Raw genomic sequence first — 7,319 nt, forward strand, 5'->3', positions numbered from 1 at the left:
AGGGGTAAATGGAGAGTAATTGCCAATAGGTATGAGGTTTCTTTTCGGGGTGATGAAAATATTCTGGAAAGAAATAGTGCTGACAATTGTACAGCTGTGTTAATGTATTTAAAAACCACTGAACTGTATACTGTGAAGGGTGGATTTTGTGGTATTTGACTTCTATTTAAGACAAAACAAAAAGCTGAAGCTGAGAGATAGGCAGCCTCACAAGGCATGGTGGCCCAAGCTGAGCAGCTTTTACCTTCAACCTCAGACTCATGGGAACTGTTGAAGGTTTGAGGCATCACAGTGGCAATAAAGTTTGCATTTTAGATAGATCTCTGTGATGAGTGGACAGGAGAAGGACAAAAATGGATGGTTTTGAAGGGTGATAAAGAGCGAGATGTCTGGAATAACACCTGGCTTGGGGCTTTCAGCAAGTTGATGGAGGTGGTGTCGTCCCCAGAAAGGCTGGAAAGCAGCCATGTTGAGAGCCGTTTGTGAGGGCAGCTGTCCCAGAGGCACAATCATGCTTGATGAGATAGGAGCTGGGAGAAATGACTTGTGAGTGGTGGCATCTGGGAAGACGTTTCAGAAGCGGCAGGATTTGAGTGGAATTTTGCAGGGTTGGCTTAAGGCATACAAAGACTTAAGGGGCATGCTAGGAAGAAGGAATTGGATAAGCAAAAGTATGGAGGCGGGTAGGAGTGCCCAGGGTTAATGGGGTTCTGTTTTGCCGGGTCAGAAGGGAAACAAAAATGATGGTGATGCATCAGTCAGGGTTCTCAAGAGAAACAGAACCAGTAGGTGATACACACACACACACACACACACACACACACACACACACATATTGGAATTGGTTCGTGCCCTTATGGACACCTAGGAGTCCCATAACCTGCACTCTGTAAGCTGGAGAACCAGCAAAGCCAGTGGTGTAACTTGGTCCAAATCTGAAGGCCTGAGAACCAGAGGAACCAATGTCCAAGGACAGAAGATGGACATCCCAGCTCAAACACAGAGGACAGATCTGCTCTTCCTTTACCTTATGGCTCTAGCCAGGCCCTCGACAGATGACATCGTGACCACTAGCACTCATGCATGTGACCTGCTTTCCTCAGACTATGGATTCAAATGTTAATCTCTTCTAGAGACACCCTCAGAGTCACACCCAGGAATAATGTTCTACCAGCTATCTGGGCATCCCTTAGTCCATCATACTGACACATAGAGCTCACTATCACAGGTCTACCGCTTGTCAACTCCCACACCCATCTCCTTAAACCTTAATGTCTCATAGAGACAATACCTAGGCTGTAATTCTGTCTAACGTGATCCAACTATCCTGTGAACAGCTGGAAACACACCAGTACTGGCCAGTGAAGTGTCCTCTCATTTCTCACACTCCCCTGGGGGGCATGAGCCCGTTTTCTCAGGAGACTGGGGTTCAAAGAGGCCTAAGTGACTTCCACCTGAAGTCCCATAGCTACGAAGGGGCTGGCTAGCTTTTAATCTCAGGTCTATTTGGGGGAGAAAAAAAAAGATGCACAAGGTGGGTTCAGGCCGACATGTAGCATGTGGACTTTATTGTATAGTCAATAAAGTCATTCTTTTTCTTCTTGAGTTATACAACTCAGCTTCCTCTGCATGTCTGTTTTGTATTACACATTCCAACCCTCGAATCTTTTGATAGCGAGTTCCCTAAGGGAGAAATTGTGCTCATTGTTTGGAGAATGTAATTCACCATCGCACAGGAGAGATGATTGAGGACTCCTGACGCCTCTATGTAGGGAGCGTGTCATTTAAGTGCCAGGGAGACCATAACCTGTGAACTCTATATCAATGGGGTGATGACAGCTGCCTAATACTAAATAGCAGACATGTGTTCTTGCTGCCACTTCAACTCCCTGGCGTTGCTCTGAGCAAACAGTACCAAAAACAAATACATAGTTGTTGGATTTTTGTTTAATTCTGTTTGGATTCCATTTGTTGAGAGAGTATTGTTTCTTTGAGGTAATGCATTTTTTTAAAAATGTACTTGAATCTTTACCTTAGGGTTTTAACAGCTATGGAAAAAGTCTTGAAATATTTGACAAGGGAAAGGGGGGCGGGGGGGAGGTGACAGGGATAAAAGATACAACTATCAGAACTTAAGAACCAGTGCAAACGAACCGAGTTGGAGACAATGGGGACATCTGCAAGGGAGGAAAATGAACTGGGACACATGCGCCCAGCACATGACACCAGCTAGCTTTCCACTTAAGTGTTTATGCAATGTAGGACACCCAGAGGGGGCCTGTCTGAGGGGCAGAGTGACCCTAGGACTTCTGGGCAGCTCCAGTGGACAAGGGGGCGACAGCCCTAAGAACAGCAGAATTGCCTTTCAAAGCTAATCTCGCTGTTTCTCTAGCTCTTTCCAGAAAGTGCGTCATTGCCCAGCTTACCTCGGGAGAAAAATAGCCACAGGCGCTCTTTGAAAAGGCAGGTTTAAGGGCCTTACCTCAAACGCAGTGAAACGGAATGTCCAGGAGAGACTGTTGACGGAGCGATTATGAGCAAATTACTTAGCTCATAGGGGCCTCAGTGTCTGCATCTTCAAATAGTGATAGAAACGGTACTGAGCCACAGGGTTGTGTGAGGATTGAATCAGGGAATTCAGGCGAGGAGCTAGCTTAGCAGGTGTGGCACCTGGTTAATACTCGATAACTGTTACCTGTTTACCTCCTATTTTCTGTTCGGGTAAGGCGGAAATCTACAAAAGCAGCCTCTCCAACCTCAATCTCAAGAGGTGGCTACCGGTAGAGTCTCCGCAGAGTCAGTCTGCACATTGATCAAACCCTAATGAATATATTTTCACCTGTTTGTGTTTTGGCAACATCGCCTGTGCCACAGTTCACCCTTGGCCTGGTCAAGCAGAGCTCTGCTGCCTCGGGTTTGGTCTAAGGTGGTCGCTGCCTCTTAGAATTATGTAGATTTTGATTGACTGACATCATTCATGCATGAGCATGGATCCTGGGACAGAACTGATCCAGGTCCTGGAAACAAGTAGGAAAAACAAAGTCTGTGCCTTAATGGAGTTCACGGGAGTTTGGGGGAGGCAAATAATAAACAAAGCAAGTAGCTGTGTCCAGAATCTGACCCTTTCTCACTGGAAGCAGAGAACTGGAAAAGTGAGGGAGTGGCAGAGGGAAACTCACAGGCCCTGAATGAGGGGAGGGTGGTGGGAGATACGGTTAGGGGGAAAGGACAGATAGAGGCTATCAAAGGCTATTGTGAGGAGTTTGCACTGACTCGGTGTGAGGTAAGAAACCTTCAGACAGCTTCAACCAGACGAGGGATATGATGTCACTTGGGTTTTGGCAGGTTTTACCTTCTGGCTTGGTGGGGAGAACAAACTGTAGAGAGTCAGGGGGTAAAAGCAGAGAAACCAGACACGAGGCTACTGCAACAGTCCAAGCAAGAGATGATGGTGACTTGGTCCAGGGTAGAAAATATGGAGGTGGTGAGAGGCAGTTAGGTTCTGGAGGTCCAGCCAATAGGATTGGATGTGGGGTGTGAGCAAAGCAGAGGAGTCATGAATGATTCCACTGATGGTGGAGTCACCATCCACTGAGATGAAAAAAGCTTTTTGATGAGCAGGAGGTGGAGAGACCAAGAGTTCAGTTTGGACCGTGTTACGTTTGAGACGCCTCAGAGATATAAATAATGGAGGGGCCAAGGGAAAGTAAATATCCAGAGATGGAGTTCAGGGGAGAGATTGGGGCAGGAGGTATCTATGTGAAGGTCATCAGCACATAGGTGGTATTTAAAGCCATGACATTAGATGAGATCACCTGGGAGAAGGAGTCACAGAAGAGAAGCGGTCCAACGACTGAGCTTGGGGGTGCTCAAGGTGTACCAATGGGGCCGATCAAAACTTCCACACTACAGTTGCGGAATCCGAGCCTTGCTGAATTTAGTCACCGATCTCTGACCTCCTTTGACCTGCTGAGGGTGGAGGATAGTGGAAAGAGAACTGGATTTAGATGTGAAAAAACCTAGTCCCTGTCACTTGCTATGGGATCTTGATTACCTCTCCCAACCTCCTCTGAAAAGTGGAAACGCTGCTGCCCCAGCCACAGCACAAGGTGACTGTAAGGATCAAATGAGAGGATGATGAGAGACAGAGCCACAGGCTCTAAAGAGCAGGAAAGCTTGGTCATCACTTAGCTCTTCCTAGAGGGACCCAGTCCAGAAATCCACACTTCACCCCGGATCTGACCCTATCGTGTATGTTCATTCATTCAACAACCATTTCCTGAGTCTCCCATGCACCAGGAACTGGTGACCCAGCAGTAAAAGTAGACACAGTCCCTGCCTTCATAGAGCTTATTTTCTAATGAAAGGACCATTGTCCTAACAGCCACCTTTTATGGAGTCCTACTTCTATTGGAATCCTTGCATTTTGTGTTTCTAAATGGGTTTTTGTTTTGTTTTGTTTTGGTTTGGTTTTTTCCCCCCAATTTTTTCTAAGAGGTGAGAAGAGATCATTTCAGGTTTTTATTTGTAAGCACTGCTCTCCTAAAATGAGTACAAAAGTATATAGAAGCTTCGCTATATTTTTCTTTTTCGTGTTGAGTTTTTCAGTAACACTCCTCCTGAATTAGATTACAATGGCGGTGCTCTGCTTTGGTAGAAATGAAGCAATATATGTCTAAGAATGAAAGCAATTGAATACCCTATAACTGCACGGTGCTGGGGAAGTGCCATTGAAACCAAGCAAGGGGCTGAGCTAGGCTCGTGCTCGTTTGGCTGCACTCACTGGGTGAGTGGAAGCTCCTACACTGCCAGGTGCTTTAAGAGAAAATTTAAAATAATTACTCTATTCATCTTTTTAAACTAGAAATGGAGACAGAAGCGGTTGCCATTTTCGACATTTTCAAGGGACGCTCTTAACACATCCCTAGGGACTATCAGGCCCACTGTTGGGAAACACAGTTAAAATTCATAGGGCTTCAAATTCCAGCATCACTGCTTCCTGGTTGTGTGACTTTAATCAGGTCACTCCACTCTGCTGGCTCTCGGTTTCCTCATCCAAAAAGAGGGGATCATACTATTTTCCATCTCCTGAGAATTAAATGACATCATGTCTGTGAAGTCCTTCTCTTTACACAGGCAACTCTCCATAAACGGCAGCCATCATGATGGGAAGTGAAGGCAGAGGGTTGGGGCCAGGCAGGCCCTGGAGAGCCCCGAGTATTAGGCTAAGGTGGAGAGGGTGGTCACTCAGCCAGCTGGGCTCCAGAGGGGTGGATCAGATTGCTCTGGCCTCAGCCCTTACCTGGGGCTTCCCAGATGGGTCTGCCTGGGTGTTTAGTTTCAACAGGCGGTCACGAAGGTCCTCCCCAGGGTTCCTGCTGCATGACCACAAGAAGGACCCGTGTGTCAGATGTTTTGCATCAGGGAGCTATGTGGACATAGAGAAGAAGGGGGAAGAGACGATCCAAAATAAACTTATGGTCCTGGATGGCCACAGAGATAGCGAGGTCATTAACAGAGATGGATTATAGTGGAAGATAGAGAAGTGAGGACAGATCATGATACTCAGGAGACAAGAGTTCACAGAGGGATTAGAGCGAAGGGAGTATCCCGTGGAATTTTGGGAGGTGGCCACTTGTCCTTAAATAACTTCTTCTGAGCAACTCACCAGCGATAAGTAAAAAGGACTCTGACCTCAACTAGATCTAAACTCTGGGGCTAAATTAGCATCGCAGGAGTTTCTTGCTAATGCTCCTCTCTGTGTGTTGGAGATTCCCATTTCCAGCCCAGGCTGCCCTCTGTTGGACTCCTCAAAAGCAAATCCTCATCCTTTTAAACTCCTCAGGAGAAGGATAAGAGAAGGAAACGGTTTTCCCGAGAGCCTCCCAAGCCTTTTCTGTACTGTTATCATTGTATTTTCATGGTTACTCTGTGAGGTTACTACTTCCAAGATGGGGCAACTGAGGCACTGAGAGGCTAGGCACCATGCCCCAGACCACAAAGTCGGAGCAAAGCTAAGCTCGGAGGTCAAGTTCCGTGCTTCACTCACTATTCTCAGCTGTCCTTGAACATGACAAGAGTCATGGGGTCAAACGGGAATCAGATGTGCCTCCCAAAGGGGCTGCAAAGGCACCCCAAGTCACAGTCCCTTTCTTAAGGGACTTACGACACAATCATAAGGACCTAGGTTTCAATGTGACATGAGTAGAGTTATTCAAAGCCTTCACTCCTGGTTCTGCTCAGGATACCCTATCAGTCAAGGTCAATTACCATAGGGCTGTTAGAGGTTGATAAAAACGTTGGAACCTCACTGGACTGAGTCAGGAGTCTGTGTTCTTGGCTCTGTCTTGAACTCATGTGTGACAATCAAGTTCTTCTCCCTTTTCGCCTCTGGATTGGCAAAAGACGGGGTGAGTTCAACAGGGCACTTTCCAACTTTAAAATCTTTTAAATGTGCATACCCACTGACTTCTTGGCATCTGTCCAAGAGAAATACACATATAAGTGCTCAGGACATACACACAGCATGTTCATTGCAACATGAGTAAATAATGACCTAGATGTCAACCATCACAAGACTGCCTGAATAAATCATGGCACATCTATGCCTTGGAAAGCAATGCAACCTGGGGAAAAAAATGAGGAAAGTACCTAAGTAGTAAAGTGGAAGTATCACCATGATATATTGTGAAGTGAGACAAGTAAGATTTCTTTAAAAAAAAATAAAATTCTGTATGGTATGAGCCCATTGCTATGTTTACGTGTGTATAATAAAAGACCTATTGTAAAAGGAAGGGTAAAGAGGAGATTTCTTTTTCCCCTACAAAATGCTTTACTTTTAGAATAACAATGATTTTAAAGTAATTTAATCAGAGTGCTACACAAGGTTAAGTCCAGTTGGATCTCATCTAAGCAGTTTGAGTTCTTGAAAAGACATGATGACAAGATGTGCACAATATTTCTCAGAATCAGATGTGTCTAGTGCTTTATATGTCAGCTACACCCACCCGACAACCCGATGGAGTAGACTGTTGGACAGGTGGGGAAACTGAGGCCTCAGACTCTGATTTTCAAGGCTATTTCTCCTATACATGTGAATGAACCCTTTGGGTTCCTACACAATTATTTATGTTCCTATCTTTTGGGATCTCACACCTATGAGGCCATGTATCACACTGTATTGTATTGGGTTGTTGGAAAAGTCATGACGTATTTTTCTATGTTTTTAGATGCAAAAATGTGTCATGACTTTTCCAACAACCCAATAATTCTGTGCTCAAGCACAGTGCTACTCAAAGTGTGGAATGTTGGATCTTGCA

This window comes from Hipposideros armiger, unplaced genomic scaffold (genome assembly GCF_001890085.2).
Source record: "Hipposideros armiger isolate ML-2016 unplaced genomic scaffold, ASM189008v1 scaffold_54, whole genome shotgun sequence".
In the NCBI taxonomy this organism is placed as follows: domain Eukaryota; kingdom Metazoa; phylum Chordata; class Mammalia; order Chiroptera; family Hipposideridae; genus Hipposideros; species Hipposideros armiger.